At 40.7% G+C, this 12608-nt stretch overlaps 1 protein-coding gene and 4 non-coding genes across 6 annotated transcripts in view; 4 read left to right on the forward strand and 1 right to left on the reverse strand.

Annotated features, from left to right (window-relative positions):
• Positions 1 to 1754, reverse strand: part of plxnb2b (plexin b2b) — a 114167-nt gene extending 112413 nt beyond the window's left edge. For both annotated transcript variants that reach the window (XM_034878481.1, XM_034878480.1), the window contains exon 1: positions 1014 to 1754. The gene's annotated coding sequence lies outside the window, so the exon portion shown is untranslated. The remainder of the gene's footprint in view (positions 1 to 1013) is intronic.
• Positions 1755 to 9232: 7478 nt separating this feature from the next.
• On the forward strand, positions 9233 to 9373 carry LOC117949824. Its single transcript, XR_004657755.1, has one exon. It is a non-coding gene; the product is annotated as a U4 spliceosomal RNA (small nuclear RNA).
• Positions 9374 to 9889: 516 nt separating this feature from the next.
• LOC117949825 lies at positions 9890 to 10030 on the forward strand. The gene has a single exon (XR_004657756.1). It is a non-coding gene; the product is annotated as a U4 spliceosomal RNA (small nuclear RNA).
• Positions 10031 to 10761: 731 nt separating this feature from the next.
• LOC117949813 lies at positions 10762 to 10902 on the forward strand. The gene has a single exon (XR_004657745.1). It is a non-coding gene; the product is annotated as a U4 spliceosomal RNA (small nuclear RNA).
• An 892-nt stretch (positions 10903 to 11794) lies between these two features.
• LOC117949823 lies at positions 11795 to 11935 on the forward strand. Its single transcript, XR_004657754.1, has one exon. It is a non-coding gene; the product is annotated as a U4 spliceosomal RNA (small nuclear RNA).
• The last annotated feature ends 673 nt before the right edge of the window (positions 11936 to 12608 follow it).

A 12608-nucleotide genomic window follows, 5' to 3' on the forward strand; every position in this document is an offset into this window, starting at 1 on the left:
CCCCCCCCCCCATCCAGCCACCACCAACTACCTTTCCTGCCTCCATGTGCCCCCTGCCCGCACTAATCCATTCCCACTATGAGACTGCTTGTGTAATGTTATCTAATAGGAATAATCCCCTGGAGTTGGAGCATCATAGGTAGTGTAGGCCTGTGCACATGGGGAGGAAGATGGCTGGGGCTGTGAATATAAATGGGCGATTTAGAATGACAACAAGGCAGTACAGTGGTCGTTGTAGGGCCGCGCCAGGGACAGAAAGATACAGACAGACAGAAATGAACAAGGATATGAATAGTGCTTCTGTCTCCTTGTTCTCTACAAGAAAGAGAGGAAAGGGAAAAGCAAACAAAAGGCAATGCTCACTACTACTTGTGTCCTCCCAGCTGTTGATGTACAGCCTACTGTCCAGAGGTGAGAAACACAGTTCACATGCCCATTTCTTACTGAAATTGCCTGTGCGTAGGGCCAGACTGCTCCTTGTGAGGTGACTGGGCAGATGTTGTGGCTGCATAGCTCCTGAGATGAAATGGTTTAGGGAAGAGCATGTCTACAGGGGGCTCCTCCTCTCTCTAAACACACAGCTGTTGGCTTTAACAGTAGAACAACTTTGCAACTAGACATGACATCTAACAAGCGTTTCAATTACACATTGTATCATTCCTGACCAATAACACTGCTGTAGGTATTATCCCAGTCTTTTAAGAGAATTGTTTCAGAAGCATTCCATTATAATGATGCTTTGGTTATTTATTAAGCATAGGCTACGTGTTTGCAGTGGACATAGAGGAAATACGATAAGCTACTTTGGAGTTAGCAACACGATAAAAACAAAACGATGAATAAAATAGGCAACAGTGTTATTATTCTGTGTACTTTTTACGCTCCCATGCCATATCGATAGGTCATCAAAACTTGGAGCTCATATGCACCAGGGTTTGAAATTGATACTATGGTTAAATGCTAACGCAAACAGTCCCAACCCCGCTTTGCTGGGATAGCTTCCCGGAACTCACCTTGGAGGAAAAACAGCGAAGTGAGTAGTTGCACAAACGCGAACAGTCCAGATATTGAAGAGCCCTCTGGTGAAATAGTAAAACAAAAACAACAAAAAAAGGAAAAGAAACAAGTCCGTAATCAAGTTCACATTCTACTCTCCTCGCATGTCCCGTGAGCGGTTACAGAAAGGCACTATTCCGAAGAAAACACTGGCTGCTTGGTTGACCAATTTGTCAATTCCTGTTGAAAGGCGACCCGGGCAACTCCTCAACAAAAGACTCTGGGAATGATATCGGGGACTTTCTCCACGCCCAGGTGCCGAGTCATCTGGCAATTTCCAGGTGTGTGTGTGTGTGTGTGAGAGAGAGAGAGTCTCCAGGAGCCGCGGCTCAGTTGGCAGTTCTACAACACACCTGTGGGATCCACTCACGCGTTCGCCTTGACTGTCATCGCGTTTGAAAACCCTGGAGGTTGTACGAGGGAGGAGAGGAAAAAGGAGAAAGAGAGAGAGAGCGAGAGAGAGAGAGGCGCGATCGGGTACTGAAAGGAATGAATCCCCTCCCACCTCACACTCACCGCAGGCAAAGCCTATGAGACAGCAGGCGGAAAGTAGGCTAGTAGATGATGAAGAGAGTGGTGGAAGACAAACAAGTTGTGTTGTCTGTTCGCAGATACACCGAAATATTTGTCCGTGTTGTGGGAGCGGTTTGCAGCCCCGCGCTGTGGTTTCCCAAAGTGTCCGTGTGGGGGTAGGTCCTCCTCCATTCCGGACAAAATAAGGAATGTTCACAAGGAAATATTATAAATAGTTTCGCTAACGTTCCCGCCGGCCAGCCGTTTCAGACTTGCTCACAACATTGAAACTAGCCTAGCATGTATTCACAAACAGTCTCGTGGTTAGCTTCTCAGGACAATAAACAAACGTCACCGTAGACAGCTTCGCTAAATTTTGGTTTTGGAAGGGAACAGCTCCCAGTAAAAACTGTTGACAGGAGGGCTGGCAAGTATCCAGAGAACACACATTTCTGTTTCAAATGTCATTTTTGAGCCTTTCAGCATCACCAACAAGCAGAAGCCTCAGCAGCAGGAAGCTCTTTTAACTAAATAAAACCAAAACTCAACTTTATCACAATTCTTGATCAAAAACTGACACATAGTGATTAAATGTGATGTAAGGAGTTGTATTGTTTTGTTGGTTCCCTTTATTTTTCAGGTTTAATTTAAAATGGTGCAATTTATCTAAAAGACCACCATGGGACAATATTTGCAAATTAGCTGTCACTTTAAATTTTACCTGCAACAAATCTGTTATATTTTAAGTGGCTGAATGTAGGCCTAATATTAAAAGCACATTCATGGTCTATCAAGTAAAGGGATAAATAAACCATTGATAGGCCTACTGCATGCAAATGAAAACAGATTAATATGGAAAGGAAATATGGGGACATCGCATGGTTTAAAAATATTATCAAGAGCAACCACTCCTCATTCATTTTATATTTCACTGAGCCCCATTTGAATCTGTCCTTACAAGAGCTGTATTAGTGGTCATTATAACAAATTATTGGTGTGTTTGCTGTACCTTGGCTGCTGAATCGTTAATCACAAGAAGTATAATTTTAAAGCTCTTTAGTCAAGCTAAGTTTCCGAAAGTGCAACAATCTTTCATTAAAATGTGAAACGTCTACCAAGCTTTGAATCAGCCATATGTTTGAGGTCTTTTTCAGTGAGAAATTCAATGCATTCATTCATGCAGCGAGCAGCCAAAAGTTGCTCTGATTTCAGATATGGGCCATATGTGTGTAACTACTAATCAAGCGTGATTGGCTCTATCATCACCCAAGAGGTTATATGAATAGCTTATTTTTTGCCTTAGAGCCTAATATCATATAACACAACAATTTGGCACACTGAGATTTGTGACTCTGTGTCATGCCTTGTTGTATGGTTGGGTGTCCATTTTGTGAGTGATTTATAGGCATGCAAATAAGGGTGTCTGTTTGGGGAGATGTGCTGCCTTTGCCCAGTGGGCCCTGGAGCGAGGACTGCGGACTGCGTGGGTGTGAGTCAGCCCCTAACTGCTGACACAGGCACAGAGCTGGCAGAGATTCACAGAACAAGATGGGGAGATGGCCTTCACAGGTCCTCACAATGACTGATGAGATCAAGGAGAAACTAGGCCAAGCCAAGTGTCGGGCAAACAGACACCCAGAGATAGAGTGAGTGAGAGAGACAAACACTTCCCAATCACAAACAGAGCTGGGAGAGTGGAAAGTGGTGGGGTAGAGCTGAGTTGTTTTGGGTCTGACTTCAATATGTCCAAACCTGTTTGTCTAAAGAGTAATGAGGATGCTCGGATGCTTTGAGTCTTGGAACATGTTAGCCCAGGGGATGTCAGTAGCAAGGAGAGGCCAAGTCAAAGCTTTCTAAATTCAATAAAGTGGAAAAGAAGTTCACTTTGTTCTACTAGATAGCCTGACTGTGATGACATTTTGATCAATGTGCCTATACCTTCCTGCAGCTTGCCTTTATGTTGCTTGAATAGTGATGACCTGTTATCATAACACGGGCAAACAGCACCATTTGTCACACTGTGTCCCTCAGCAGGTTCGGACTGTAAAATGTTTTGACTATGAACACATTATAAAACCTAATTTATGATACAGCGTTTCAATTGTCCATAATGATGTAGTGGTCATATCAGATTCAAGGTTCATAGTTCATGTCTGTTTGCCATGTGGATAGACTGCCCTCTGTTGGTGGCAGCATGAAGTGTTTCATCAACCAACAATCTCATTGACAAACAAATGTGAATGTAAATATATATGTGCTGTATTTATATTACTGTATTTAGCGCTTTTGTAGTCTTAACGACTACTCAAAGCGCTTTACATCATACAGGATACATTCACCATTCACACACATTCATACACTGTGGCCGAGACTGCCGTACAAGGTACCACCTGCTCATCAGATATACACTCACACATTCACACTCCGATGCGCAGCACCGGGGGCAACTCGGGGTTCAGTGTCTTGCCCAAGGACACTTCGACATGGGACTGCAGGGCAAGGGATCGAACCACCAACCTTCCGATTGGCAGAAAACTGCTCTACCACTGAGCCACAGCCGCCCCAAACAAGTTGTTTATAACATGCTGAAAATGTAGTTGTATGCCACTATAAGGACATTTTAAGTGTATATTAATGTACATTATTATTAAAGCATTTTACATATCAATATAACCATGTTTTACTGAACTGGGTGTACAGTTTGTGTAGAGCAAATGTACAACAAATGTGAAAATAACACAAATACTTACAACATAATACAATGCAACAACACTTCAACTATAGGTAAATCAACCCGTCTGATTTGCAGATGTTAAGACTAGGATTATTTGTTCTTAGTCACATATTTACAGAAACTGTGCAAAGGCATTTTCACACATTAAGTTTTTTTAAAGATTATTTTCTCAGCCTTTATTTTGATAGGACAGCAGGATGCATGGAAGGGGGAATGACATGTAGCAAATGGCCGCAGATCAGAGTCAAACCCAGGCCCGCTTTGTCAGGAAGTAAAGCTCTATACATGGGCGCCTGCTCTACCAACTGAGCAATCGGGGCACCCTTCACACACAAAGTTTTGAATTAATTATAAGCACATAATCTGATAGAATAATTTTGTGTAAAATAACTAAATAATAGTCATGAAGTGCATGCATTATTAGCAAGTCCATTAGGTCACAGAGGCATATCTGAGAAACTTTAACCCTGTAACTCATTCCCAATGCTGTTGCAAAAGATGATATATATTTATAGTTTTATATTCAAGCGTAAATAGTATGGGTTACATTCTGGGAGCAGTTTGGGTAATTTGTTACTACGGCTAGAGTATGCTTTTCAAATGCGTTCATTACTAACCAAGCAACAAACAACTTTCACAGATGAAATTGTGTTAATAAAATGAAATTTGGTTTATAACATACACCCATTGGGCTTGTCTTTCATGCAGAAAATGCCCCATGCCCCATTATAGTCCCATCCCTGCATTTTGTATTTTATTTTGGGAGCAATTTGGCCTTCAATTGATAGGATAATTGTAGACAGGAAAGGGGGAGACAGAAGGGGGAAGACATGCACCAGGGCACCTCATCCCTGCATTTATTTAAAGCTCTATGCATCTAATCACATGTTCAGTAAAAAAAAGACCATACAAGAAATAGTTGTATTAATCTTCACATTCTCACAATTGGACCCTATGTTTGTGCTCTTGCTATGCATCTGTGTGGTCGGTATCTACCAATCTTGTTATTTATCATATCACCATGTGAAGTTTGCCAGATGTACTGTAGTGGCAAACCTAAAGATGCAGAGATAACAGATGGAGCAGCTCCCAGACACAGGAAACTATCATGGTGGGGAATGATAAAGGTGTGAAGAAAGACTCAACAGGGAGACAGAGGAAGGATATTTACAGTGTAAGGAACACTTTGAGTTGAATGCCTTCCTGACCTAGCTAAGTGTGCCTCACGCTGTCAATATGACTTATATGTAATTACAGAGGAAGGGAGGGATGTGTGAGTGGCCAAGCCAGGGCTACTGTATGCAGGGCTCTGATTCTCCACAAAGGCGTGTGCGACAAGGAGACATCAGGTTTGGCATAAAATGGACTGACAGGCTTATGGTGCCATTCTGATTCAGTCTGGGAATAACCACAAGCTAGGAATAGCAGGGTGGCAGCAGTGTGGGGGCTGGTGTGAACAGTCTGCAAGCATGTGTGTGTGTCAGAGCAAAAGAAAGACAGAATATTTGAATTAGAAGATTGATGATTAAAGATGCTGGTTGGGGGTAGTTTAAACATGCCTACAATTTAAATGTATAATATTGTAGATACATATTGCTTTGAGGCATTGAGGAGTGAAACTAAAATACTAATGTAGCTCTGTGACCTTGAGGTTTGGGGAGAAACTAAAAAGGCACCATGAGCGACATTTGTCTTCTCTTATCAGATGTCCCCTTGCCTGGCTGAGCTGTCATTTTACTAAAGAAAAATGTCATTGTTTTCCTCTCCCTGCTCATAAGACAATCTAATCACAGTTCGCCCAGCTCATCCTGTATTGTCCAGGTGGCCCCACTCTGAGAGGTAACAGAGGGACTCTAAGCATCAATAAATGCCTTTAACCAGGCTGAAGTGATGTAGCGCAGATTACACAATGGCCTGTGTGTATCCATCTACACTCATGTAAACAAATACACACCTGCTTGGATGCACACACTTCTACCCAAAGTGTGCACCATATCCATTCCCTGTGAGCCAGTAATATCTGATTCAAAGAGGTTGTTTGTCCTTGACAATGCCTGTAAATGTGTTATTATAGAAAGAAATCTGCACTGTGTGGTCTAAGCTAGATCAGGCTAGTTGGCACAAGCGCAGTCTACAGACTTTACTGACAAGCTTACAATCCCCCCCAAAGCAAAACAGTCTTACTTGACCTATATTAGCTACTCCATATGGTGTAAGATAGGTTAGATTGTTTTTTTCTTTTTTTTAAGCCTGTGATTGATGGTTCCGAGTGAAAATAGCTCTCAACATGTTGAAGACTATAGCAGCCCACTGGGTCCCTTTTGGATGGCACGGTATTCTCTGGGCTGCCCAGCAGCCTGTGCCGAATGGCAGAAACAGCTATGCCATCTGTTACACTCTATTTTCATCTCCAACCAACAGGGAGAGACACAGCCCAAAGGGACTTCAACTGCTCTCACAGAGTCGTATTTTTTCAACAGGTCAAGTGTAAGCCTTGCAGTGCAGGACCACCGAACCAGCTCTCATTTATGGCACGGCCCAAGTTATTACAACACCCCACATATCGCTTGACTGGCCAGAGCTGGTGATAAAGGAGAAAACGTTAATACAAAAAAGTAATCAGGTGCCACAGAGAATTAGAAGAGATTATTACTGTCAGAGTAGGACAAATGACCATAACCCAATGCGCTTTCAAATGCTTTTCAAAGCAGTTTAAAAGGATCATCGTGTAATGTGTTTCATTGGTTGAGAAAAGAGAAATGTGTTGGGCTTCCCAGGTGAGGATGAAACAGAGGCTGGCAGGATTCATTTGAGATTACTTGGTGAAAACATGGTGTAATCCCCTTATCTGCGTATTTACCTGTCCCTGGCAGTGAGCCAAGCCTACCTCTATGAACCTCATTGGCCTGACATTCTGGCAGGAGCAAATCCCTGTCTAATGTGTCAGCCCAGGCAGCTTTAACACCTGGCACGCCAATGCTTATCTGCTGAGCACCCAAAAGCACCTGCATTATCCCACTGAAGCTGTAACAACAAGTGAAATGGCTTCTAATATCCACACAGTAAAATTACAGTTTGGGTCATACACCACAAACACAGTGTTCAAAATGCATACCATTACTATGGGTTAATGGCCTGATCAAAATAGTAATGTACAGAGACACTCCATTGAAGCATCCTACTCCTGGTGGCTGACTTCTGGAAGAATTTAGGATTGATAAATCTGTCTAAAGGTTTTTAAATGAATGAATGCTCTAGCCCCTGTAACTATTACTGTGTTATTGTATCCCTCTTAAAACAATAAGCTTATGATTTACATTAAAACGTCATAGTAGGCCTAAATCCCTGTTAATCCTGGCAGGATTCTAGTTGTTTATGTGTATGTATCTGTTTATTTTGTGTTGGATCTTTGAAACATGTGGCTCTGTAACCTTTAGAAAAGTGTTTGCATATTAAATAAGAAGATGAAGGGTAAAAGGGAAGAACTATGACTACTTTTAACGATTAAATTGGCCAAAACCATTACTCACAACTGCTTACTATAGTTTACCTCTTTAAAGCTTTCTAGGGCATATTAAATCAAAGTCTAAAGTCGTTTCTGGCCCAGTGCTTAAAATAAATTTGCATGTGCAAACGTGGCATTTGTCTAAGCAATATTCTGAAAGGAAATCCATTATATATAACACAACTAAGAATAAGAAAAAGAAGAGTTGCAAATTCCAGACCGGCCAGTTTTCATTTAACCTATTCCTGCAACTTCTATCACCGTAGCGCACCAGGCACTAGGCACTGACAAGATGGACTCATTACCATATATTCTATCAATTACTCTGTGTTTTAGACATACTACTTTTGGACATATTTTTCCGCCTAAAAAAGTTGTACTTTTCGAGGAGGACGCAGCTGGTGAGAAATGTTTAACTCTTATTAGCGTTACGTTACTTGGTTGCATGGTATCATTAGTTAGTAGGCTATCAACCAGTTGGACGTTTTAAAACGTAATTTTTTCCTGTATAATTATCTCTTTTAATCGTTTTATCTGAACAATTGTCGTGTCAGTTAACGCTAATTATTCCAACCGTGAGCATTCTGGTGAACGTGGTAGCTGAATATGGCAAAATTAGCTTTAGTGCTAGCGTTATCTTAACACACCGCTTTGAGGTGTAGCTAGCTAAATTAGGTATAACCGCATATATTTTGTCTCGAAGTAGCATATGTGGTTACTTTTCAAATCAAAGGACCCTTGCAGGGAAAGAATTTAACTATCTATGGAAAGTAGACCAAGTTTATACTGTTCTGTGTCGACATCTGGTGGTGTTTCTGTAGCATAACTTTAGTTTAGACGGATTGGAGTCATGATGAGCAAGTCGTTTGACATGCTGTTCCTCGAAAAACTTTCAATGGATGCCATATTTACAATTGGCAATCACTGCCTTCAACACTACAACAAGTTGTTTTTACCCTAATGTGGGTGGGTGTGTTTGTGTGTCAGCTCTCATGGTCCTAAACAGGAATTAGCGATTATAAATTCGGTCAAAGGGGCCACAGTAGACTGTCGCCATTTACAGTCCTGTTTTCTCACGTTTTGAATACATACTTTAGTGAACTACTGATCACATGCTTAATATGTGTGAAACATTAAAGTTTGTATGCCTTTAAATGAAGGAAAACTGTACGCTGGGGTAGGGCTGACATAAAAATGACTGCGTGGGAAATTCAATCCCATGATGCATTGCGTCATGGCCGCACTTTGAATTAATGTTTATTTAGAATACTTTAGTATACTTTACGCATCATGTTGAATGGGTAGAGTATCTGCGTCTGCTCCAAAGACCGCGTGGTTGTTATTTAATTACACTAAAGCCAAAGTACCGTAACTAAACAACGTGTGTAGCGAAGTGACTACCCTGTCCATTCCATAATCTCACTAGCTTTGCGCAGTGGCAGTATCGTAGCCTATGAGGTTTATCCGAGGCGCGATTATTGCTAGTTGAAAACTTTACCCAATACCCCGCCTTGACGACTTGAAATATAGTCGGCAATGGCAATTTTTGACGGTCTCTAAGGAGACTGATATCTTGTCTAAAGTAAATATTAAGTAACTCTTAAAAAGCAGAAAACATATGCGATCACTTCGATATATACACATGTTGCAGGGTTTCAAAGAATTTTATCGATGATGCCCTTTCGATTTGAATTTAAACTTGTAGGTATAAGTTTGCTACTTTAGTAATGTTGTCTCATCACCTATTTCATATGGTCTACCTACAGCTACAGGCTCTGTATTGTTGGTAAATACAGGAATTATATGCTGCTCTGGCAACCTCAGTTTTTTTATTATCTTCATATCTTCTCGGCCCAAAGCATAGATAGAAGTAATAAATCCCATCTACCGAACTACAATCACAACGCACGTTAATCTAAATAGTTTTAACCCATGCAAACTATAGAATGCCAATAATAGTGTAATTCCAGATATAAATACAAGTTAACTGACTTTTTATCCAAATAATGAAAGTAACATGAAACCCTAACAGAGGGACGTGCGGACCTGAGAGACTTCCCCTTCCTTAACTTAGATTAATCATCCTTTCGCAGCGGCAGTATCGTAGCCTATGAGGATTATCCGAGGCGCGATTATTGCTAGTTGAAAACTTTACCCAATACCCCGCCTTGACGACTTGAAATATAGTCGGCAATGGCAATTTTTGATAGTCTCTAGGGAGACTTATAAATTGTCAAGAATAAAACTTTGAATCTATTATCGTCCTGCGAAAAGATACAGAATCTAATAGTATTTTCTAAGACAGTTACATAAATATATTATAGAATGAAATGTTCCCGTCAGTGAGTAAACTTTGCGTAGGCTGGTACATACGGTCTAATGTTGCATTGTCAAGTGTTTAACTTCGGGGGGATTTAAGTCGTAAATATAGGTTAGTTTCGATACGTTATGTCGTTTCTACATGTTTTCACCCATTGTAAAGACGCGACTAAATTGTTTAAATAAAAAAACGTCTACAAATATTCGCATTTCTAGTCTCTCTGAGTTCCGGGGGACTTAAACACAGACGTACCGGAGAGTACGTCATTTCCGTTTATAACCTAGTTCTATGTTGTGCATTTATCCGACTTTGTGTGTGACTGTTTATGTTGGATCTTTGGTTCCTGACTTTAATTGTATGAATAGTAAGTTACACGCCTCAGTCACGAAGTTTATGGCACATCTGATTGTGTTTTCTATTCGGGCTATCTATTTTGTCTTTTCCCTAACTACTATTTCTATTTATGGGGATGTATTTGTAAAATATCCATGACTTTTCGCTGAGGATAAGATGGATTTAAATTTCTACACAATTCGTAGGCTATTTTATAATGAATCGCATCACTCATTGTTGAACCGCAACAGAGATGTGTGCGGGCCGGAGACACTCCTCTGTCTCTGCCGGAAGCTGGTTATCTTTGCGCAGCGGCAGTATCGTAGCCTATGAGGTTTATCCGAGGCGCGATTATTGCTAGTTGAAAACTTTACCCAATACCCCGCCTTGACGACTTGAAATATAGTCGGCAATGGCAATTTTTGACAGTCTCTAAGGAGACTGATATCTTGTCTAAAGTAACATAGAAACACGAATTATCCTGAGAATATTCTTATAGTGGTATTAGCTGATAACGTACATACAGTAGGCAAGTCTGTCCAAATATCTGTTGCGTATCTAGTAATCAGACAGCAATGCAGTTTTTTTCTAGTATTACGTATTTCCGTGTCACGACTACTTCAGCGTGTAAACGGTTATTATTTGTGGGGATAGTCGTGATAATGTTTAGTGTCTGCTTTCTGTTTTCATTTGTTTCCCTGCACTTCAGCATGCGACTGAATCGGTTTAAATTTAAAAAAAAATGTCATGTTCTAAAAACAGTTGCCTTTCTAGTCTGGCTGAGTCTGCATCCATGGTTTGTCTCCAGAAGTTTGTACACTTTATGTTCATATGCTATTACTGTTTACTTGATTCTCTGTTTACTGCATTTTGTCAATAAGAATAATTATGAAAAACATTCCATTGGCTGATCGAGTATAGGGGGCCTTTACCATAGACGTACCAGTGAATACGTCATTTCCGCTTATAACTTCAATTTTTGCGTACGTATTTAACATTATTTTATATATGCATGGATATCCAAAGTCATGTTGGATTGTTTGTTCTCGACTTTATTAATATGGATAATAAGTTAATACACAATTCGACCGCAAAGTTTAGGACGCTATTTATCATTTTGTCTTTTCCTTACCTACTGCTCTTATTCATGGAGACGCATTCGTAAAGTCTCCATGATCTTTCTCTGGCTGAGAAACATGGTTTATATTTCTACACAATTTATAACGATATATTATAAAATAGTAGACTTTAAGCCTTGGGTGCAACATTGTTGAACCGCAACAGAGATGTGTGCGGGCCGGAGACACTCCTCTGTCTCTGCCGGAAGCTCGTCATCTTTGCGCAGCGGCAGTATCGTAGCCTATGAGGTTTATCCGAGGCGCGATTATTGCTAGTTGAAAACTTTACCCAATACCCCGCCTTGACGACTTGAAATATAGTCGGCAACGGCAATTTTTGACAGTCTCCAAGGAGACTGATTTGATGTCAAAAGTAAAGCTACTTTAATAAAGTTACCAGTAAAGTGTGCCTGACAGTGGTGAGAATTAGCTGTAAACCTTCACCTTTAGAGGTGTTTGAAATGTTGACACTGATTAACTACGTAGATTCGTACCTATCTTCGTTACTAACTCATTTCTACATGTGAGATTTATTTAAATACTGTACATTATAAAGAACCCAGATTTCTGTTAGTATGTAGCCCATGCGTTTACAGTCACTTCTATGTGCACGAACACCTTACAAAGATGTTTGGCAGTGGTCTGTCTTGGTGCGATGTGCCTCCCAGAACAGCAGAGGGCACTGTCTAGCAGGAGATGGGCTGGTGAATGTGAGGCGAAAGACTGAAGTAGAAGAACATACATTTACATCTTTAAACGAAAGTCGGTTTGTTTTCCAAGTGATAAACACTATTTAGGTTAGATCTATTTGAAAGATATAATACATAATAATATATGTTGCAGTTCTTAACAATTGCTGCTTCATAAAAGAATGTGGGCTCAATAAATGCCTGTACTTGTGATTGTCTTTCTAAAGTGATAAGAAACCTTTGTGCAGTCATGTTTGAGGACCCTGTAGAGAACTGTAATTTCAGTGATTTGTGATTAGAAGAAGGGTTGGTATTAGGCAGTCACGGGGGGGGGGGGGGG

The sequence above is a fragment of the Etheostoma cragini genome, chromosome 8 (genome assembly GCF_013103735.1).
Source record: "Etheostoma cragini isolate CJK2018 chromosome 8, CSU_Ecrag_1.0, whole genome shotgun sequence".
Taxonomy (NCBI): domain Eukaryota; kingdom Metazoa; phylum Chordata; class Actinopteri; order Perciformes; family Percidae; genus Etheostoma; species Etheostoma cragini.